The sequence below is a fragment of the Malaya genurostris genome, chromosome 3, assembly GCF_030247185.1.
Source record: "Malaya genurostris strain Urasoe2022 chromosome 3, Malgen_1.1, whole genome shotgun sequence".
NCBI lineage: Eukaryota > Metazoa > Arthropoda > Insecta > Diptera > Culicidae > Malaya > Malaya genurostris.
This window is the reverse complement of record NC_080572.1, coordinates 119,829,422-119,853,196: the sequence shown is the minus strand read 5'-3', so window position 1 is coordinate 119,853,196 and position 23,775 is coordinate 119,829,422. Positions and strand designations below refer to the sequence as shown.

Below are 23,775 nucleotides of genomic sequence, written 5' to 3'. Positions count from 1 at the left end.
CTGGCATCAGCCCTTAAGGTGAAATGTAGCGTCATAAAATGCGCGCAAAATTTTATCCGCTCCAGTTGAACGAACCGTCGCACAAAGCGTACCAAGAAAAACGGACACATAGAAACAAGAACTTTTTTCAATGATTGAGCGCAGTGGGCTTGCCTCTCGTTGGCTTGTAAAAAAGACTGGACGTAATGGATTTTTGAATCTTTCACACTTTGAATATATGCTAATTCAATCGTTATTGTTAGTGATTACTCTTACACTAGAGCTATAAATCATGAGTAATTATGAACGACTAACATGAGGCTATATGTATATGTATTGACCAACTTGCTAACCATGTATATGCCTGAGTTTAGTAGCAAGCATGGATTCTCCTTCAAAAAAACGATTGAAGACGAGATAACATTCAAGTATTTTCGATATCTTTGCCAGTCGTTCACCAGGCCCTTCCCGCCGATGAGATAGAATTTACATGATGAGTCTAGAAATGTCTGTTTCAACGATAACGAACGGAAGACCAAACAACCTCTGCCCTCCGGTGCCGGAAATCATCAATATTTTAATAATGTCTTAGATTACATTATTGGAAAACATTCAAATTATAACTAATAGTTCATCATACCATGCAGTTTAGTGAAGCTTTTCTCAAGCACATATTTGGGGCACGAAATTGAATATAAAGTTATTCCGTAGTTCCTTATTATTCAATCGATTTTTAAAGCAAAATCAAGCGTTGATTCATTGTATTCATAATAATTGAAAAACCAATGAATTCCAATAAGTTTTCCATGCTGACTGGCTCGAAGCTGACCCTCAATGTTTATCACTTTGTTTGTATATCAGGTTAATGAACGATAATACTTGGCTTGTATTCATTTCATTCAGTAGCTTGTCAATATTGAAGTTTTAGTTTTGCTATAAAAATTGCTACAATAGGTATTATTTTAACCTGGTTTTACGATATTACACAGCCAAGCAGTATTGCTTCAGCAACATCAATGCATTGAACTCAACAGAGTTGGACATTATTAGCATTATAAATGACAGCTACTTAGAAAATAAACGATTTCTTACAATACTCATTTTATTGTATTCTACTCGTTTTTATTTCAATACAAAACCCAATACTGCATAAATAAGCGTCATTATTTGATATGTAATTTTTGCTCACGATATAATGCCACCGTGCCCACCGTGCATTTCTCACACCATCTCAATACAAAACAGCAGCGCGCAAGCAATTAAACAAAATGCAGAAAAGTTTATGTAAACTTTTTCAATTTTCGGTTGTTTTAGCTAAAATTTTATAATTTTGAGTTGCATTTTCAGATTCTTTGTGAAATTCTACTACAAACACTACTTTTCAGTTCTAAAATCATCCCCGTGGCACGGCACAGTGACCGTTTATACATTTCAAAAACCAATTACGGCTCGACAAAGCAAAATTTCAAAATTCTAAGAATACTTAGTTATGATAAATTTGATTTCCAAAACTTAAGCGTTTTTGGTTTTTCGAAAATCGGTTTAGTTTTTGAATAATTGATCAAAAACGCGATTTTCTCATTCCGCTACATTTCACGCTACGCTTCAAATCGTTTTATGGCACGTTTTTGTCTTGCTGTCTAGCAACAACCTACCTCTAGCATGCTAGGAATAGGACTGAAACGTTAGCTTTAATTTCGCTTCTATTTATAGATTCGCGTGCTTCCAACAGCTTCACTTTTGCATCGATTGACCAATCAGAGCGATGCTCTCTCTTTGATACATCGCTTACTCCTTCAAAACCGTCGACTATGGCTGGGAAATCCGGTACGCTGGAGATTTTTAGCAGACAAAATAGAACACTGCTAGCTATTAATCAACATTTCAATGATACACAATTCAAAATACATGGCTATGAACATTCAAATCAATACGTAGAAATATTTCCAATCAAATGGTGATATAATATTAATAATTGATACAAAACAGACTGAGCTGTAAGTGTTTAAAACCTGACCACATTTCTACGTGTAGTTTGTGAATTGCACCCCTAATAAAGATGTGTTCCACATCAAAAAAATAATTGAAAAATCGGCTCAATCGGCCACGTAAAGCTTGGCAAATAGGCAAATAGGCCTGAATAAAAATATCTTTTAAATAAAAAAAATGGCTGCCGATTGGAATAGTTTCGAGGCAAGTTAAGAAATTTTTTACGTGTCTCGTTTCGCCGCTTCAAGTGACGGTATCCAATTTTTAATACACTTCACCCTATAATTCCGAAACCGAAAGTCGGATCCGGATGAAATTCGGAAGTTCTGTAAGAGACCATGAGACCTTTCATTTAACTCTAAGTTTGTTGAAATCGATCACGCCATCTCTTACAAAAGGGAGGAAGTAATTTAAAATAAGAATTTTTTCACTAATCGCACTACGGTAAGAACAATGCAGCAACTCCGTACAGAAGTGTGCGCGTTCAAAGAACGGCACCCCGCCGCGTCAAAAACGAATATCGTGCGGCACTTTGTGGACGCCGGAGACGCCCTTTCCGGCAAACGTCCCCAACTGCGCCCCATCGAGGATTTCTGGGCCAAAGTGAATGATAAAATCTACTCCAACAATTTTGTCGCGAAAACTGAGGCGGAATTGATAAATATAACGAAGAAAGAACTCAAAAACATGCCTACACGTATGTTTTCGTTCGCCATGGCGAATGCTCCGGATAACTGCCGGAAGTCCACTCGCAAGGCGTATAATTTTTTTGCATGTAACCCTAAATAATTACCTTCCATGGGAACTTTATCAAAAGCATTTATCCATCTTTGCATTTTGCCTTTCTCATATAAAAAGACTATACAGTCACTGCGAAAACCGACTTTTAAACCGAGGCCCGGAAGGCCGAATGTCATATACCATTCGATTCAGCTCGATGAACTGAGCAAATGTCTGTGTGTGTATAGGTCTGTGTGACAAATATTGTCACAATATTCATTAGTGTAACAATGTCAATTTAAAAAAATTGTTTTCATTATTTACCAATTCTTCAAATTGGCTAGTAAATTATCTAGTTTCCAGATCATGATAGTGTGTTCCCTGCTCCAATAAATAAATAAATAAATAAATAAATAAATAAATAAATAAATAAAGGATTGATAGTCCCAAAAATGATTTACTGAATTTCTAAGTTCAATTTCGGTACATTTTTTCTAAAATTCAAACCGTCATGAGCGATCTAACGTTGTGGTTCACAGCTAGAGGCGTACGTGTGCGAGAATGATGATTGATGAAGTTTATCTGTCAAAATATAAGGGAAATTCAATTTCCACTTGTAAAATCATTTATAACTTATTTACAACGTAATTTGTTCAAGCTAAAAATTAATTGTAGTGTGAAAATCATTGTCTACCTCTGTTATTTTTGCAGCACCCAAATTTCAGTTTTAAACGATTACAATTTTCAGTTCCAATTTTAGCATGTAGGAGAATATTATGTTGATCAATATGCGATATTATGATGAAAAATAATGTTTTACCACCTTTTGATTTTTTCCTCTAGCGTTCAAAATACCCTCAACCGAACCAAAAGAATTTCAAACGATCTAATAATATCAAAAATGATTACACGAAATGAAAGAAAATCAATTTTCTTACGTTTTCAAATAGTTCTTCTAACAGATCTTAAAATTCTACAATATAATTGAAATTATATGAGTTCCCCTTAAGAGCCCGTGTAAAATTCGATCGTCATCCTAAGAACGGTTCAAATAATTAAAATTAGATGGCGCGTCAGGTAAAATTATCACAATACGAATAAAGTCAATTTTTTTTAAATGCAAATGTTGTAGCCGATCAGTTAACTATGCTAAACGCTGAATGCACGGCGCAGTTCCTCATCCGTGGTTCTGTCATTTGAAACTCAGTTGAACCGTCGTTAGTTTCTCCATTGAAATAACAAATGCCTCTTTCAATTGACTCAGAGAGCGCCTACTGTGTGCGATGGAGTGAACTTCGAAAAAAGTCCGCTCTCCGCAATGATCGTCCCAGAAAGTCAAAATGAATTCATTCCAGAAACATATGGCAATCGAAATGGTTGAATGTATATTTTGCAGAGTGACTAGGTTGATAAGAGTAAGATTCTCGTGACGTGGTAGCTGAAGACGATTCACCCATGGTAGTCTTCGTAGAGCAAATCGGACGAAACACGTTTGTACCCTTTCGAACCGATCTATATAAACATATCAGTGCGAAGTGAAAATTGTAACTTCGTAATCCTGAATACTGCATACCAGAGCGATGTGACCTGTCCTGAGACAAAACATATCGTTAAAGTCTTGAGTGTTGCGTTGGATGAATACCAAAACTGCATAGGCTTTCGCAGTAGCAAAAGTAAACTGTTTGATGAAGCGGAACTTGCGATCGAGAATGATGCCTATGTCTAATTTGCATATAGCGGTCGTCCAGATCCGCACTACAACAATTTGCACGGACAATAACCACTCCGTACTCAAATTTGCTTTTAGTCACCGTACCGAACAAGTACTGGGACCTTGTATGCCCGATCCTCCCGATCCGCTGCAAAACTGTCGGCTCTCCCAGCTACATGCAAGAATGACAAACAGCGGTCTTTTTATAACCATCGTAACAAATCAATCTCGTTCCGTTTTTAACTTGATAAGTTTCTTCTAGGGCTGGGTATTCCGTTCTTTTAGAAAAATGTTTCATTCGTTGCCATTTTGTAGTAAGTGAGACCGGGGCTGGTTGGTTGAAGGTGCCAATTGGCCGAGGGGCTTTTCTGAAATTTTTATACGCAGTGGCAACATCCATGGTGATTTTGGTGGAGTATTAGGTCACCCATGTACCGACGTAATTTCAGGTGTTTTTGCGTTGTCGTTTGTACAGGAGCACGTTTGTTCTGTTTTCGGCGCTGGTAAGTAAATTTCTGTTTATGTAAAGTTATACGTGTAACGCGGATATCAATTTACAATCAATTTCCAAAAACATGGTACCATTGGAAATGGTATTCAAAACATTACAAAACGGCATATATATATATATATATATATATATATATATATATATATATATATATATATATATATATATATATATATATATATATATATATATATATATATATATATATATATATATATATATATATATATATATATATATATATATATATATATATATATATATATATATATATATATATATATTTGCGTCAAAATTTGACAAAATGTGTATAAAAGTGTTGCCAACGTTGAGAGAATAAAAGTTTACCGATTGGACAAGCGCGGGAATTTTAAAATGAAAATTCCGGTTCTTTTTTGATCATAAGGTACCTTAGTGAGGTCGGACTGAACTCAAAACTGTAATCAACCCGTTTGCCCGGATTATTAACTCGTGTATTATTTGTAATTTAAAATGATGTCTTAATAAAGTTGAAGCATTCTTGATCATGCAAAGTTGAGAATCCCAGAAAGAAAGACTTTTATGAAACAGACCGAATATGATCAGTTACTATAATAATAGTAGTTATAATAATAGTTTTATACGAAGAAAATATTTTCAGCTGTGTAGCACCATTAACGACGTTCAGATAGGCAGCACGAAGAGACAATTTTAAATTTGCTCTTATATGAAATTAGAAGCTTCTAGACCGGTATACTTTGCCTTGGCTTAACTGTTGTCCGTCGGCTATGTTTAACACTGGAAATTAATTTTATTCAACAGTTGATATTTATTTATTTATTTAGGTATAATCAACAGACACAAAATGGTCTTAATGATAATTTCTAGTAATATATAAAAAATTTCCAAGTATCCTACTACGTGATAGATTGAAGTCGAATGCTGATGAAACGCGGTTGAATGATCTCTGCAAGCCAACAATAGCATTGTTAGCACCGTAGTTAGTTCGTAGAAGAAATGTACTGTTGCGAAGTCAATCCTATCGGTCAAAACATCTGCTATCAATAAAGTACGTGCAACATCTCGACGAACTTGTAGTGTATCGAGACGACTTAATAACCCGCGACTTTCGTAGCTTGGTAGTTGGTGAGGATTGTTCCACGGTAAGCGCCGTAGAGCGAAGCGAATGAATCTGCGTTGTATCGATTCGATTCTATGAGCTCCGTTTGTGTAGTTAGGGTTCCAAACGACAGAACAGTACTCCAGGAATGAACGAACAAGTGAGCAAAACAGAGATTTTAAACAGTGCACGTCTGTAAAATGTTTAGGCATCCTCATTACAAATCCTAGGTTGCGAAAAGCTTTAGAAACGATATAGCTGATATGTTGCTTGAATGTCAGTTGCTCATCGAGAAAAACACCAAGTGCTTTAACACACGTCGTTCTGGCTATTGGGGATCCTTCCAAAAAGTAATCAAAATGAAATGGCTCTTTCTTCTTCGAGAACGTGATGGTCGAGCATTTGTCAGGATTCAATTTCATACGGTTTACTTTACACCACTCGGCGAAGCTCAACAACTGTCGTTGAAGAAAACCTGCATCTACTGGGCTTCGAATGTAATAGTAGATCTTAACGTCATCGGCAAACGATAGACGAGAGCCCTCTAGAGTAAAGTTAACGTCGTTGAAATACAGTAAAAATATTAAAGGCCCGAGATGGCTACCCTGCGGAATTCCGGACGAAGCGATAAACTCATTGGAAACGTTATCGCCGATTTTCACTGCTACACGACGATCTATAAGATATGACTGCAGCCATCGAAGGATGTTAGAGTCGAATCCAAGTCTATCCAATTTAGCAATTGTTATATTGTGGTTTATTATATCAAAGGCAGAAGAGAGATCGGTGTAAATAGCGTCTGTTTGTAAACCTTTTGACATACCATCAGTCACGTAGCACATGAATGACAATAGGTTGGTGGTTGTGGAGCGCTTAGGCATAAAACCATGTTGGGTGTCAACAATATATTGCTTGCAGTGGTTGAAAATCGGTGCCAGAATAACCTTTTCAAACAGTTTAGGAACTGCACTAAGCGATGTGATGCCACGGTAATTGTTCACGTCTTTTTTGTCACCTTTCTTATACACTGGGAACATAAAAGAAGATTTCCATAAGTTGGGAAAAACTTCTTTAGAGAGTGACATCCAAAATAGTCGACAAAGGGGAGAAATTACACCAGTCGAACAATTTTTCAATATAACTGCCGGTAAGCCGTCAGGGCCAGAGTAGGTAGACGACTTCATGCATGCGATTGCCGTCCGAATCGAATCCTCGTCAATATGAATGAGATTTAAAGAATTATTAGATTCTGGAACGTTAAGCGCGGCGAGTGTAATTTGTTGCAGGCTTAAGGTTCCGTTTGTAAAGGCACGAGAATATTTTTCCGAAAAAAGCTGGCAGATTTTCCGCTTACACGAACCAGTAAACTCTCCAAACTTCATTATAGAAGGTAACTCAGACTTCTTTCTTTGCTCGTTCACGTGTTTCCAAAAAAACTTCGAATTGGATTTCAATTTCCGTTGTACATTTTTCAAGTAGTTGACATGACAACGCTTGACAGTTCTTGTATAATTGATTGATCTGCACATATTGATTACACAGTGCGTATCCTCCATGTTCTGAATACTGAATTCTGATGATGTCGGTCGTGTTGTAGCCATCTGGTTGAAGATTAGAGTTGAGCACCATATGAAGTGGCGGCTGATTTGACTTTACCAGTTGACTTTACCAGTTCCGAAAGCCCCAGGAAAAGCGACCAAAAACGTCGGAAAGGAACTCACACCGATTTCTCAGATATTGCTTGGCCTATTTCACGAACTTATATTCTAATGAAAGGTTTTATTATCCCGTATGACATTTAAGTTCAGTTCGAGATCCAACTTCTAGAGCCAGAAATACAGGATGATAAATGTTGAAAGTATCAAATCGTCATTAGAAGTAACACTGCAACAGAAACTGAAAAATCTTCTCCACTTGATTCAAAACTATTTCAATTTCAAAGCCTTGATAGTTGAATTCCATACAAATTTGGGTTTACCGGTTTTCACTTCCGCAAGTAGCGGCCAAAAATTCCAAAGCCGAACGCATAGAGGACTAGTCCAATTTTCACAAATGATAGAAAGGTTTCGATTGAAAGATTTCATCCGAATCCGGCGTCTGGTTCCAGAAATGTAGAATTTTGCGTGCTCAAAATCTCAAACAGTTATACACGTTAATGTTTCTTCATTGACTTCTACTAGAGCTGAACAGTTGAAGAAGTGCTCGTATTTGTTCACACAATCGAAACGTTGATGAGTGTACAGCGATTTTCGTAACGTGACAATTGAAGCTCACGTTTTTTAACTGACAGAACTTTTCCAACTGTAAGTGTCATTATTGAATATTTCAATAAAAATGGTGACTGTTTACAATTCTTTACATTTACTGTTATGCCATTTCTGTTGCACATATCTAAGATCTTCTGAATATTCATTTGAAGAGCAAAATGATCTACAAGACTTATGATGATGCGATAGATTGTATAAAGTGGTCCTACATAGCTCCCTTACTCCGATTCGTGGAGAACGGGAAACATCTTCTAGAACAAACTTACTTTGGCTATACTTTGGGTTTCGGTTTCAGGTTCTGAAAGTAGTGGTCAAAAATTCCAAAACGAAAATCATATCGATTTCTCAGAGATAGTTTGAGGTTTGGGAACAGATAATAGTTTGAGGAAGTAAATGGATGGGTAAGTAATTGAAACACTAAACCTTTGATTTTAACCATGGTAGCGAGATTCATATGTTACGCTTCAGGTAAGGTCATTTCAGCAATTTCGTTCAAATCTGTCCTTCTGTTTTGAAGTAATCCTCCAAAAGTATTCTATGGAAATCCCAGAAAACCATCAGGATCTTTCCGACCCAAACATTGTATTCGAAGTACGCTTGTGTTCGTCTTTTTAGTTCCAAACATGCATTTGAAGTACGCTTGCGTTCGTCTTTTTAGTTCTAAATAAGTATGTGTGGGATCCAGCAGCAGGATATCTTTCTCATCTGCAGAATCTTGAGCAACTATTTTCTTTTTTGCCTTTCTCATATAGAAAGGTTATGCAATCACTGTGAAAACGGACTTTTGAACCGAGGCCCGGAGGGCCGAATGTCATATACCATTCGACTCAGTTCGTCGAGTACGCAAAATGTCTGTGTGTGTATGTGTGTGTATGTATGTGTGTGTATGTGCGTATGTGTGTATGTAACTTTTTTTTTTTGCACTAACTTTTCTCGGAGATGGCTGAGCCGATTTTCACAAACTTCAAATGAAAGGTCTTGTGGTCCCATACAAAATTCCTGAATATTATTTGGATCCGACTTCCGGTTCCGGAATTATTAGGTAAAATGTGCAAAAAATTGTGAAAATAAGTGCACTAACTTTTCTCAGAGATGGCTGGACCGAATTTCACAAACTTAGATTCAAACGAAAGGTCTTGAGGTCCCATGCAAAGTTCCTGAATATTATTTGGATCCGACTTCCGGTTCGGGAGCTATGGGGTAAAATGTGCAAAAAAAGAAAATATATGTTCTAACTTTTCTCATAGATGGCGCGACCGATTTTCACAAACTTAGGTTCAAATGAAAGGACCTGCAGTCCCATACGTAATTCCTGAATTTCATGCGGCTCCGACTTCCGGATCCGTAAATAAAGGGTAAAGTGGGTTAAAAATTGTATACCATCACTGAAAATGGGGAAAAACCTTAAAAAAATTTCTAAATCGACCTCAAATCTTTTCCAATTGATAGTTTTTATCAGTAGACGGTTGAACAAACCGATTTCGGTTATTCTTTTAAGAATCGAAGAAAATTATTTTGTAGAATACCACAGTATTATATATGATAGTATGATTGATATGAGAAAGGCATCATTACACCACTAGGTGGATTAAAACAGGTTTTTCTATCTCTTTCCAGTCATCCAGTATATTTTTATGTATTAATTATATTATTGTCGTTTATTTTGCCTCTTAACCTCCATTTTATGCAATTTTGATTTGATTCCTAAAACCACTATTTTACGGAATAATTTTCATGATCAACAACCCCAAAATATTCATCACACAATTTCGTTTCTGTTTCTGATTTCGGGAGGGGTCACAGGGCTCCGCAGAACCCCCTCCAGGTACGTGCTCGATATTCACCATTTGATAGTTTTTTTTTACTAATATTCGTTTTCCATTTATGCATTTGATGTGTTTCACATAATATTTCAAACTCGGCCGTCCTTCTCCATCCCTGGGATGCTTTTTTTCTCCCTCATTAAATATATTTCGATTAAATTTCGCTGTTCGGTTAATTTTTGACGAAAACTTTTGATAAATATAAGAAAAAATCATTGTGTTGCAAGTATCTACAGATCGATCAGTTGATCAAACGTTGATTTAAAGAATTTTTTAAATAAAAAATACAAGATGCACGGCAAATCTGGATAATCAACAAATACGGAAGAAATACAGCATGAAGTATGTAATCAAATTACAGTTACTGAAATTTTGTAAATTTGATCATCAATGACAGCTAACTGTTAAACTACGACCATTTTGTAAATTTGAAAGGGGTGAAATTCGTGACAATCAGTTAAAAAGAGAGTTTTTTCTGAGTTTAGTTTAATTTAACAAGCGATTAAGCTGTATTCTTCCTTGACATCTTAGAGCTTTAGCAGTGTGCCTTTAAATATATTATTATTGAATAAAAAAAAATAAGCTGTATTCTTTTGGCATTTCATTTATATCTTCAGTAAGCATTTTTTAATAACACGTCTTTAATGTTAGAAGCATATTCCAGGTACGTGTCTGAATTTCTTCACAATTTTCAGCATCTCACATATTTTTATTACAATTTTTAGCATGGAAGTGGGGAAAGTGAGGCGCCCTTAATGGAAAAACGCGTTTAGATGATACCTTTTTTTATCAGTTTGTATGTAATGGTCGGTGGTTTTAGTTTTCATGAAATTATTTCATTGATAGTCGTTTAAAATGGCATCTTTAACTTTCAATTTCGGAACTGCAAGTCTGATCGAAAAGATATTTTATATGCAGTGGCGTATCAAGGGGTGGGGGGGGGGTGGGAATTTTGGTGTAGAAGTCAATTAAATTCACCTAAAAAAGTTGTAAACCATTTCATTTGATTCAAATTTTTTTTAAATCAGTGTAGCCATCTTTGAGAAATCGTAGTCAGCTCCGAATGAAATGTTTGGGTACCTACCGGGATCGAAAACTGATTTTCCAGTAAAACTGAAATTGTTCATTTGGTCATCAACTATCAAAATCTACAAACCCTACAAACTCGATTAATTTAAGTGAAATTGACATTATTACTCTAATCACCCTGTATCTCCTGAGCCGGAAGTCGGATCTGATTAAAAAACACGATGTTTTATGAGATCTCAAGAACTATTGTTTGAATCTTAGATGGAGGAAATCGGTTCAGTGAACTACAAGAAAAATGAGTGTCATTATTTCAACTTCGTTAAACATATCACCAAGTAGCTCTGGAACCAGAATACTAATCCATTATGATTATGTTGCCAAAAACGAACCGTGCCTAAAGGATGCTGCACACAGTCTTTTAGTGGCTTAGACAGTTTTCCAAGAGCGTACAAAAAATCGTGGTAAAATAATATGTAATTTTTACATAAAACTTTTCATAACTCAAAAAGTAAACAACGGTTCAAAGAATGAAAACAATAGCGTTCTGGCTGACAAAAAGACTTTTCATTTGCAACTAGTCCGATCAAAATCGGTCATCTTTGAACTTTTTTTCCCAAGCTTCGATTTGTAGCCCCCTGGTAGTGGACGCAACTAGTCTTAGCGGAAAATTTTGAAACAATTAACAAATATACACTAGTGATTATAATAATAAAAATACAAATTTAATTTAATTTAAGTCCTCTGAGATTCTATTTATTCATGCTTTGATGTGCGAGATAAAATTGCAACAGAGCACGATGGGGAACAAATGACCTGACTCTCCATAAAACACCGCAGTAGGATGCCACGTGTTTTGAAACAAACTTTATGTGGTGAGTCCAGGTTAATGTGGAGTCAAAAACAGTTAACTTTGTCAAAATTATTGTGCCCGAGCTTAAGATGACTATGCGTTGGTATGGCCTTCCTTATGGAACGGAAAATCATATACTTAGTCTTTGTAGCATTCAATTATAATAAAATCGCTTTAAAATATTAATTAATAATTCTTAAATTACTATCCATTGAGTAAATAATAACATTGATGTCACTGTCAGGATAGAACAGATCTGTGTCGTCGGCGAAAAGTCGTGGAGTTCCTTTAAGCTGTAAATTACACCAATGTTTATTGAAGCAAGATTGCTGCTGTCATTTTCAATGAATACAAATTGTTTTCTATTAGTCAAGTAACTACGAAAACTCGATTTAGCAATGCCCCTGATACCATAGCAATCGAGTTCGTTCAAAAGTATATTATGATCTAATGTGTCAAAAGCCATTTTACGTCTAAAAACACCCATCTGACACCGGTATGTAAGCACCAGCCATTTGAAAGTATACCGATTACGTTGAGCCCCTCGCGTTTCGAGCCCCAAACACTGCGATGTTTTGATACTCATCGCGACTCTCAAATTGTGAAAATTATCTCCACTTGATGTCCCAAAACGCTGTCTGCTGTATTTTAGGTAAACCGACAAGTTATTGTGAGAGAGTCGACCCAAAATTCACTAATTTTCGTGCACTAAACAAGGTAAACGCGTAAAACAAATGTATTACTGTTTGTTTGTTTACGTTGCCAGCTGATTTTTAAGTGCCGATTTTAATCTCATCAAGATGGCGTCGTGACAGGGGGCCGTCTAAAAATAAGTCGCCTACTATATTTTTACTATCGATCTCGCTTATAACTTCGTCAACTAATTCAATTATAGCGATCTGTGTGCTAGAGCCTTGTCTGAATCCATATTGGAATTTATAGAAAACGTTGTGCTTGCTTAAGAATTCAATAAGTCTAGTGATTAGAGGTTTTTCAAATATTTTGTTAAAGACGGACAAAGTAGATGTAAGACGGTAATTATTACAATCACAACGGTCACCAGATTTGAAAACAGGAATGACTTTAGTCAACTTGAGGCAGTCAGAGTAGTAACCGGTTTGAAGCACTGGAAGAGTATTTTGGCGAGAGCATGTGAATTATTTTTTAGTACACTGACAGAAACGTTATCAAGGCCGTTACGCTTTTTATTATTTAATCCTTGTATCAGCAGTATCACTTCATTTATGGAAGAAAGACGTAAAAATATAGATTCACAAACACAAAAAGATGTGTTTATAGGAATGGCTATAATTGAATTTGTTGAGAATCTCACAAACTGCCTTGTTATCATTAATTTTATTGCCCCTATCGATCAACTATATCTTATCCTTTTTTGTCAGTCCGAACGTATATTTCAGATTTGTCCAAAATTTGAAATGAGACACGTTAGTAAGAGATTTTCATAATACTTTTTTTATTCGCCTTTTCATGTAGTCGATTTTTTTAGAATATATGTGATACCATTTGTTTGAGATGCTGATCGTTTGAGCTTGCCTTGACACGCTTGAGGTAGTTACTTTTTATCTAACTACACCTCTTTCTTCTGTACACACATACAGACAAACACAAACATTTGCTCAGTTAGTCGAGCTGAATCGATTGGTATATGACACTCGGCACTCCGGGCCCCGAAATTTTTCCAAAGTTTGAGCGAATTCTATACATATTTTTTATATATACAATTTTTGATCAAATAAATTATCAGAAAGGACACTAAACTCACCAAAGCGTTTACAGAACTGCTAGAAAGGTTTTGCCAGATTGACGACAATTTTATTATCAAACGCTTTGTAAACCATTCAATTATCGAACTAATGAACGAACGGTAAGCTGTTAGAAACTCGGCAAATATTTGCTGAATTCTGTGAAATTTTTCAGGTAAGTATAATTTTTGGCAATCATTCGTCACTTTTTAATTCAGAGTGGATAATATATTCTTCATTGAAAAATGTATTGCACTTTATTTAGAGGAAGGAACTCGGAAAATTAGGTCTTCATTTCTTTTAAGCATTCTGCAAAAATGTCCCGGAAATGATTCGGTTTAATGAAAGTATACACACGACTAGAAGACAAGAGCCGTGTCTAATCTTCATAATTCGATTTAGACAGTTTTAAAATATTTTTTGCCTTTCTCATATAGAAAGGCTTTACGATCACTGTGAAAACCGATTTTTGAACGAAGGCCCGGAGAGCCGAATGTTATATACTATTCGACTGAGTTCGTCGAGATCACAAAATGTCTGTGTGCGTATGTATGTATGGCTGTGTGTATGTGACAAATAATGTCACTCGATAGCGTGACCGGGTTTCTCAGGTCCGATTTTCGGTTCAGTTATTACAGGGCTATAAGTGAAAAATTTTCAATTTCATGAAGATTTTTTCAACAGTTATGGTGAAACGAGGTGCAAATTTTTATAAAATTTACTAGTAAATTCATCCATTTCGCAATCCTTGTTAGTTGGTGAATATAAAAATCTACTTTCGGATTACTAGTCCCAGATTTAAGGACGATTTCCAATAAGATATCATGAAATAAAGGAATTGTGTTCTTCCATTCGATTCTCCAGACTTTTCGTATGCTTTCAACGTGGTTCGCTTAAGACTTAATGGTGATTTAGTGATCATATTGTAGGAATTGGGATAAAATAGCCACCAAAACGTTTCGTGCGGCCAATATAAGTTCTGGCATGCGATTCTACAGACTTTTTTACATACGATAAGCTAGATTTAGTAAACTTCCAATAAGTTTTACCGAGATTCAAGGACGATTTACAATAAGATATCATGAAATGGAGGAAGCGGGGTTAAATTTGCCACCAAAACGTTTCGTGCGGCCAGTGTACACTCTTCCATTCGATTCTCCAGATATTTTTACATAAAATCAAGCTATTTCAGTAGACCGCACTCGATTTCTTTTCACGTTACAGAACAAATACTACAGAAAACCCAAAAAAGTGATGGGCATTCGGGATAAAACGAGCAGGATGGCGATTCGTTCGGCCATTAAAAACTATTCCATTGAATTTCTTGGATTGTTTTACATAAGAAACACTCTTGTTTGTTGCCTTTTTCCAAGGTTCCCGATTTCTTTGCAGGTTTCCTGGGATTTTTTCCCACCGGGCAACGGTTATACCGATTTGCACAAATCATGATTCAAATTAAATCTCTCAGTGTTTTAAAAGATACTGTGCAATTTCATCCAGATCCGACCTCCGGTTCCGAAATTATAGGTCAATGAGTATCAAAACTTTCTAACTGTCATACAAAATGATGCAAAATCGGTATGCATCGGTACGTGCTGGAACGCAAAGAGAAAACACCAGCGTCTAGCAAAACGCGTGCTTTGTTCAATTTTTATAGCATGCAGGGCTGCCACATTTAATGATATATTAACTTGACATAACTTGAAAAGGTTATGGTAGTTTATACCAAAGAAAGTTTTTGATTTCATTCAATCTTGACAGAATCTTCCAGTGATATTTTTTAAAATAGAAGTAATATGAAAACGGAATCAACAATATTTGTGTATAATACAATGTTCACACTATGAGTTAAAACATGTTATAACTCCGATTTCATGTTTTAAGCGAAATAACATGTTTTACTTTTGCGTTGTTTCATATTCAGAAACGTCACATTAAAACATGTTTTCCCGAAATAACATGATATAATTGTCAGTAAAGAACAACCCTGCTAGCATTTTCCTTTACTTTTCGACTATGTCAATTGACAAGCTGTTCAACTACAGCAGTTTTCCATCAAAGTAGCCATGTAATCATAATAAAACAAAACTGAAAACTGGTACCAACGTTGCAGGTATACCGATTTCTCGGTATTTATACAGATGTTTGACCTCTATATCCTAATACAGATATGTCCTCCAAAATACCGATAATTCACGGATCACACAGATGAGTACCGATTTTGGTTTTTAGCTTGAATAGACATGAGAAAAGGTTGTCGTGGGACCTTTTTTTCGCTCACTATTTCTACTACTTATGTAGAAGAGATATTGATACCGATATGATACAGATGGATTGTTGCGCCGACTACATATTTTTGGAAAAAAGACCTGGCAAGGCAGATAGGTAGAACCATTTTACTTAGTGTGAACAGTGCGGTTTTAACTTTATATTACTATCGTTAAAACATGTTATTTTCGGCCAGTGTGAACATAGTATAAAACTAATGGATCCTAACAGGTTTACAATTTGATGGACAGTCGAAAGAATAATACTTCCAAAATTAGCATTCGACCAGAATATTTTGGAAACCACTCCGTTAGATCCACCACAAGTCAGTTCTATATGATACTACTTATCAGTTTTCATTTGAGACCAATATCGGCGCTCGGTTTTGCACTTTCGAGCAGAAATGGCAATGAAACACCGTCAGAATGTTGCATTTCTGCTCGAAAGTGCAAAACCAGAGCAATCCACGCCTCCAGTGATTTTCAATGAAAAACGGCATTAGTAATGTCATCAACGAATGTCAATTGACTTATTTTAATACATTTGCTTTCATGAAACTTTTGCTTGCCAAACAATTAATTCGGTAGATTTCAAATGACAAACACTACTTACCTTTTTAAGTAGATACCACTGTATCTAGTGCTCGATGTATTCCAAATATATTCCTGTTATTCAGTAGCTACGAAAGATGTTTCGATATGGTAATGATTTTTCTTTTATATGTCGTGACTCCGGCTATATCGGGGCCTCGAAGCTACTAATAATTCAAACACTACAAGCCGGTGGTGGCCTACTGAGTAATTATACTTGGTGATAATATAAACTTTATCCGGTGCTCTACTTTACACTACTACTGCTACTGCTAGCGATATGATTTGATTTTCTTTACTGTTGGTGGGCTACACACTTAAACATTAGTACTATGCGTAATAATATGCTTTTTGTTCACTACATTTGCGGTATGATAGTAGACTTATTAAACCTACACTTTTAATAATTTTCTCGAAAAGTTTTTTTTTTTTTATTTTCAATACGGTGCACTTTGATTACTGACAGGGTGTAAAATAGCTTCGAAAATTCGGATTTTGATATTTCTCTGTTTGTTCAACACCTAACTTATCACTAAATAGTTTAGTTCTATTTCTCTGTTGGGTTTTCTTGTCTAAACGTGTTTCATTTTGCACGTCTTGAAACCGATGCTAGACCCATTAATCCCAGTACTAATTAATCAACTCACTGTGTGGGGTTTCACTGAAATGAGTTGCTGCCTAAGGTTGGCCCTTCGCCGATAGTATCCAATCAAATTTCACTATTTTTAGCCTTTCACGAATATATCGATAGTGTTTCTTTTCTTTCCTTCGCTCGTTTTCTGTTGCCGTCGACCGGCAGGAGGCAAACAGTTCTTCGCCGGCAGCTGTTCTAATTACGTTGTATTACTGAGCTGCAACCAACAAGACTTGGTTGGACGGCTCAAGAAGACTATTGCCGAGACGAATATAACTGCGACTGAGTTATGTGACTTGTTGTGATGAAGTTACGCTTCGTCTTCTATGTGCCAGACTGTGAGTACATGTAGGTTCCCTCCGAAACAATATTCTGGTGAATGACAGTAGGAGGAAATCCGTTCAATTATTCAGAAATGTAATGCCTTATTAAAAATTCAACTCACTACACTGTCGGGAACGAACGGAGCCTTAACGTACACAGAATCGATGAACACTTGCTTCCTACGAGTATTCAAACAACTTTTCGAAGGACGACCGGTACTCCACGGCACCGGTAGCTTAGTTGACCGAATATGTCTGAAGCGGTAACGTGATCGATAAAGGACATTAGAAATTTATCGAAATGGATGACATATGTTCAGATCCAAATAACTGCAATGCACATTTCTTCCCAGCTCCGGGCTCAAACTCAAACATCGATTTCCACTTTGCTCTGAATGGGGATCTGAATCTGTTTACTCAAATCAAATTACACCAACTTTACAAACATAAAAATTGCTTTATCACCTGGTCCGCTTAAGCACTCTGCATCAGCACTCACTCAATTTCAATTTTCGCACCTCTTCACCGTCCACCGGGTGTATCAGCAACAACTTCTCATCCTTGGCTTACTTGTATCTTCTTCCAACTTTAATGAATTTTGGTTTCTTTCAAGTGAATAGAAAGCGACCTCCAAATAGGACTCAAAAATAACCTTGAACTCACACACCTTTGCTACACCAAAGACGCTTACAGCAGAAAGATGGGCCACAAATTGCCAAAACTCGGTCAAAGCACTTGGCGCGACTTGTTAATATGTTGCACCCAAACAGAACAACATGAACCACTTCACCCATTCACAAGCTTACCGCTGTATGAGATGTTATCTCTAGCACGCACCGAATAGTTGTCCTAACAGAGAACACGGTTCTGGCATAGTTGCTTCGGCAGAAACTGAAAATAAACTGAAGACTTACGCCGAAGCCGAATTCTCATTAGGTCCCTTTTTCCGTCACAAAACCAAATGACGGCGCCCCACATCCCCAACACACAACATCCAGCTAGTCAGACTGATGGGGACAACGCAGACTCGGTTCACATCGCGCCGAGCGCACGAATTCTCACGAGCTTTTGTTGATACACGAAATTTTACCCACCACCCAATCCGTCATGACGGGGCGTCTGATGAACCGTGCTGAGGAACCGGTGGCAACGTAAACGATGCCATATGGTCGGATGGGAAACAGTGCCGGCATGAAAGAATGTCAGCAGGAAAATATCAGCCGCGCTTTTCCGCAACAGACTTCGTACGCTCAACCGGTTAACCGTTGGAGGTGGTGTAGGTGGAAATTCACGCTACCGATGCAACGTGTGTAGCAGAGATGTGCGGTTGAAAAATTTGCTCTCTCGCTGTCGAAGGTACCGTCGAACGAACAGGGTTGAATCTTGTAAATGAATAGTGTATGGTAATTCCGATTTTTCTCGTACATTTCGGAAAATAATGTTAAAGAAAAAGGGTATAATATGATAATACGGTCTTGTGCTTTACTATGAATAATATTATAATGCTGGCCCAGTCCATCACAACCAGAGATCAGTTTTAAATTTTAGTAGCAATATGTGGAACAATAAACAAAACCAATTATATTATTATCCGTTATTCAACATTTTTCTAATAAAATTCACGATCTTATAGAATCTGAATGTAAAAATAAAAGACAACGGACGGAATTCCCTTCCGTTGATTCTATGCCGTCTAACAATATTTACGAGATTCTTCCTGAATCCGATTGTAGCGACATAGAAGAAAATTCTTCAAAAATTCCCAAAATGGACGCTTGTCGTTCTGGGAAGAAACAACAATCTATGCCACCAGTGACGGTGATGATTTCCGACTTTAAAGCATTCCGTACTGCGCTTTCTACTTTTCTCACTGAAGTAGAAGTCTCATTTCAAATCGGACGAAGAGGAGAATGTCGAGTCTTGGTTGATGGATTGGAAGATTACGAACGTCTTATTCGATATTTGTCCGAGAAATTTCATAAATTTTATTCATATGATATAAAATCAGACAGACCCTTCAAGGCTGTCTTGAAAGGCTTATCAAATGATCAAAGTATTGTTGAAATTAAAAATGAACTAAAAGAAGTGCTTGGTTTTGCCCCTTCTCAAGTAATACTTATGAAAAAAAGAGCGAATGGTACTTCAAAACCACGCTCTGGAATTTCCCATGAACTTTACCTAATACACTTCAATCGAAGTGATGTAAACAATTTGAAAACTTTAGAAAAAGTACGTTTCATTTCCCACATTAAAATTCATTGGGAACATTATAAACGGCATAATCGTATTGCAAACTTAACGCAATGTCGTCGTTGCCAAGGCTTCGGCCATGGAAATTGTCATTTTGATATACGGTGTTTGAATTGTGGTAAATCGCATTCGAAAGACGTTTGCCCAATGAATGAAACCACTGATAAATTTTCATGTTCAAATTGCAATGGAAATCATAAATCCAATTATTTAAAATATCCTGTCAGAGAAAAAAATTTAAACGCTCGTTCGCTTAGACAACAAGTCAAATCAACGACCTTAAATTTACAGAACATACCTGAAAATCAAAAAACCGTTACAAATGCCACGCCTAATTTTTCTAAGGCACTGATTTCTTCGAATTTAAAACAAAAAACAGGTACGCCTGCCAATTCGTCTTCTAACGAAAACAATTTATTGACAGGTAGATCGACCTCGTCATCATCTTCTTCTAATGTCAGTAATGCTAGTATAACAGGTAGAAATCTACCACTTATTTCTTCTAATGTAAATAATCAAAACACAGGACCGCCTCGCAGTTCATTTTCCAACGAAAACAATTTATTTATAGGTAGATCGGCCAAATCATCTTCTTCTAATGGCAGTCTACCTACAAATATTCCTTCAATGCCATTTGCTTCTTTAAATGAAGTTGATTTAGGCGATATAACTGAAAATAAAATGATCTGAATGAACTGAAATTTCAAATGATCATTCGAATGAATTCGACTTCATCACTTTTTGAAGCATTTCAAATCGGATGGCAATTTGCAAATAATATTATAATTAATTTAAAATTTAACAGTGATGTTAAATAATTATTTGAATATATTAAATTGGAATGCTCGATCTTTGAAATCGAGTGAAGATGAATTTTATAATTTTCTAAAAGTTCACATTCATTCATATTGTGACAGAAACTTTTCTTAAACCAAATGTCAAATTGAAAAGTAATCCACATTTTGTGGTTCATCGATTTGACAGGTTTACTGGAATGGGTGGTGGAGTTGCCATTTTTGTCCAACGGCAAATTAAACATCGAATTTTACCTTCTTTCAATACTAAAGTTATTGAAAGCTTGGGAATCGAAGTTGAAACCATTCATGGAATTTATTTCATCGCTGGAGCATATTTGCCATTCCAATGCACCGGCGAACAATTAAATTTCTTTAAAGGCGATTTGCAAAAACTTACAAGATATCGATCGAAATTTTTCGTAATAGGGGACTTAAATGCTAAGCATGTGCAGTGGAATTGTAGGCAAAATAACTGTAATGGTAAAATACTTCATAATCAACTCTCAGCTGGTTACTTCACAGTTCTTCATCCCAGTAATCCTACTTGTTTCTCTTCCGTCAAAAACCCATCTACAATTGATCTGGTTCTAACGGATCAAAGTCACATTTGTAGTGAACCGATTACACATGCTGACTTTGACTCAGATAATATTCCTGTAACATTCAGACTTTCCAACGAAGCTTGAATTAATCCAATTAGTTCTATATTCAACTATCATAGAGCTAATTGGTTGGATTACAGATCTCACATTGAAAATCATGTGGATCATGAAACTATTTTAGAAAATTCTGCGGACATCGACACAGCAATTAATAATTTTAATCATTACATTATCGAAGCTAGAAGTCTTTCATTTCCAAAGCTCAAACTAAATTAAATTCTCCTATCATCGATGACAATCTTCAACTGCTCATTCGGTTGAAGAATGTTCGTCGACGACAATATCAACGTTCTCGTGATCCTGCTATGAAAAACATAGTTAAGGATTTACAAAAGGAAATTAAACATAGATTTACTCTTTTACGAAATGAAAATTTCGCTAAAGAAGTCGAACAAATTGATCCATATTCTAAACCTTTCTGGAAACTTTCTAAGGTTCTTAAGAAACCTCAGAAACCAATTCCTGCTCTCAAGGAAGAAAATCAAATACTTCTTACAAATGGCGAAAAAGCTCAAAAACTTGCTCAGCAGTTTGAGAGTGTACACAATTTTAATTTGAACGTTGTGAGTCCTATTGAAAATGAAGTCTCACTGAAATATGAGCATATTTCAACCCAAGTGTTATCAGAAGATGACATTATTGAGACGAATTTTGATGAAACTAAATCGATTATTAGAAAACTTAACACATGAAGGCTCCTGGTAATGCTACAATATTTAATATTCTTATTAAAAATCTTCCCGATGTTGCCTTTTTTGAACAAGTGATTTTCATTAGCTTACTTCCCAAAAAGATGGAAAAACGCTAAAGTAATTCCTATCCTCAAACCTGATAAAAACCCAGCAGAAACATCGAGTTATCGACCAATTAGCTTACTTTCTTCTATCAGTAAACTTTTTGAAAGAAATATCTTGTTGTGAAATTGAAAATGAGAATTCAATTTATTTTACCAGAGCAGTTTGGATTTCGTCATGAACATTCAACTACTCATCAACTTGTCAGAGTAACGAACATGATAAAAGCAAATAAATCTTCTGGGTTATCCACTGGAGTTGCTCTTCTAGACGTAGAAAAAGCATTCGACAGTGTTTGGCACAAAGGTTTAATAGCAAAAATGTCTGATTTCCAGTATCCTATTTATTTGATCAAAGTGATTCAAAACTATTTAACTGGTTAGCTATCAGAATTGTAAATCTGAATTGCTGCCCGTACGAGCCGGTGATCCGCTGGGTTCGAGCGTAGCTCCAATCTTGTATAATATTTTCACTTCTGATCTTCTAAATTTACTCGTTGGTTGTCAGAAATCGCTATTCTGTGACGACACAAGTCTGTTAGCCACAGGTAGAAATCTAAGAGTGATCTGCAGTAGCCTACAAAGAAGTTTAAATATTTTCAGTGATTATCTGTCAAAATGGAAAATTAAACCAAATGCAGCAAAAATGCAATTAATTATGTTTCCTCATAAGCCAAGAGTTTCTTTTCTTAAACCAAACAATAATCACATTCTCAAATTGAATGGCTTGGAATTGCCATGGTCTGATCAAGCTAAATACTTAGGTTTAACGTATGACAAGAAAACTCACTTTCAAGGATCACGTTGAAGGAATCCAGGTAAAGTGTAATAAATATATTAAATGCTTATATCCTCTTATAAACAGAAATTCTAAGCTCTGTCTAAAAACAAGTTGTTAATTTATAAACAAATTTTTATGCAGTTCCAATTTGGTCAAGTTGTTGTTCCACCAGGAAGAAAACGCTTCAAAGGATTCAGAATAAAATTCTGAAAATGATTTTGAAGCGTCCTCCCTGGTTTAGTACAAATGAGTTATACAGACTCACAAATATAGAACCATTAGATGTAATGTCACATTATATTATAAGCAAATTCCGACAAAAATTGATGCAATCTTCAATTGAATCGATTCGCTCTCTGTATTAGTTAGTAAGTTAGTATATAAGTTCTTTTTCCCCATTACGCAATACAAGAAGGTTTAGAATTTCCCCTACACAAAAATCTCAGAATTGAGGAAGCAAATAATGTCCTCATGGTAATAACCAAATCATATATATAATAGGGCTGAAAAGTCATCACTTGTGTCTGAACACCCAATTTAAATCTTAATAATATAATTTTAACTCATATTTCAATAAATAGTTATTTAAAAAAAATTATATTATTATTATTAACAGCAATTCCACGCCAAATCGTCCAGAAATAGCAAAATTCTGGCACGACCCCCTTGGATATGCATGAGACTTTACATATGTAATCAGAATAGCATTTTTTTAATGATCTAGAGATTTGTTTCACTGAAGACTAATTTTTGAAAAGGGCGTATGTGTTTTTAACCACATTATTTTCAAACAATTATAACTAGAAATCTATAGCTTAAACAAAAAATATGTCTTAGTTGTAGGTAATCAATTGAACTTTCTAAAAAAAATATAAAATGGAAAAAATACCTTCCGATTTTTCGTGAAATTGAAAATAAAATTTATTTTTCAAAGTT

General features: G+C 35.8%; 1 protein-coding gene across 8 annotated transcripts in view; it reads right to left on the bottom strand.

The window, feature by feature from the left end:
- The window catches only part of LOC131434942 (small conductance calcium-activated potassium channel protein), an 880,455-nt gene extending 862,019 nt beyond the window's left edge, over nucleotides 1–18,436 (bottom strand). For all 8 annotated transcript variants that reach the window (XM_058602251.1, XM_058602255.1, XM_058602250.1 and 5 more), the window contains exon 1: nucleotides 16,622–18,436. The gene's annotated coding sequence lies outside the window, so the exon portion shown is untranslated. The remainder of the gene's footprint in view (nucleotides 1–16,621) is intronic.
- Between the last annotated feature and the right edge of the window lie 5,339 nt (nucleotides 18,437–23,775).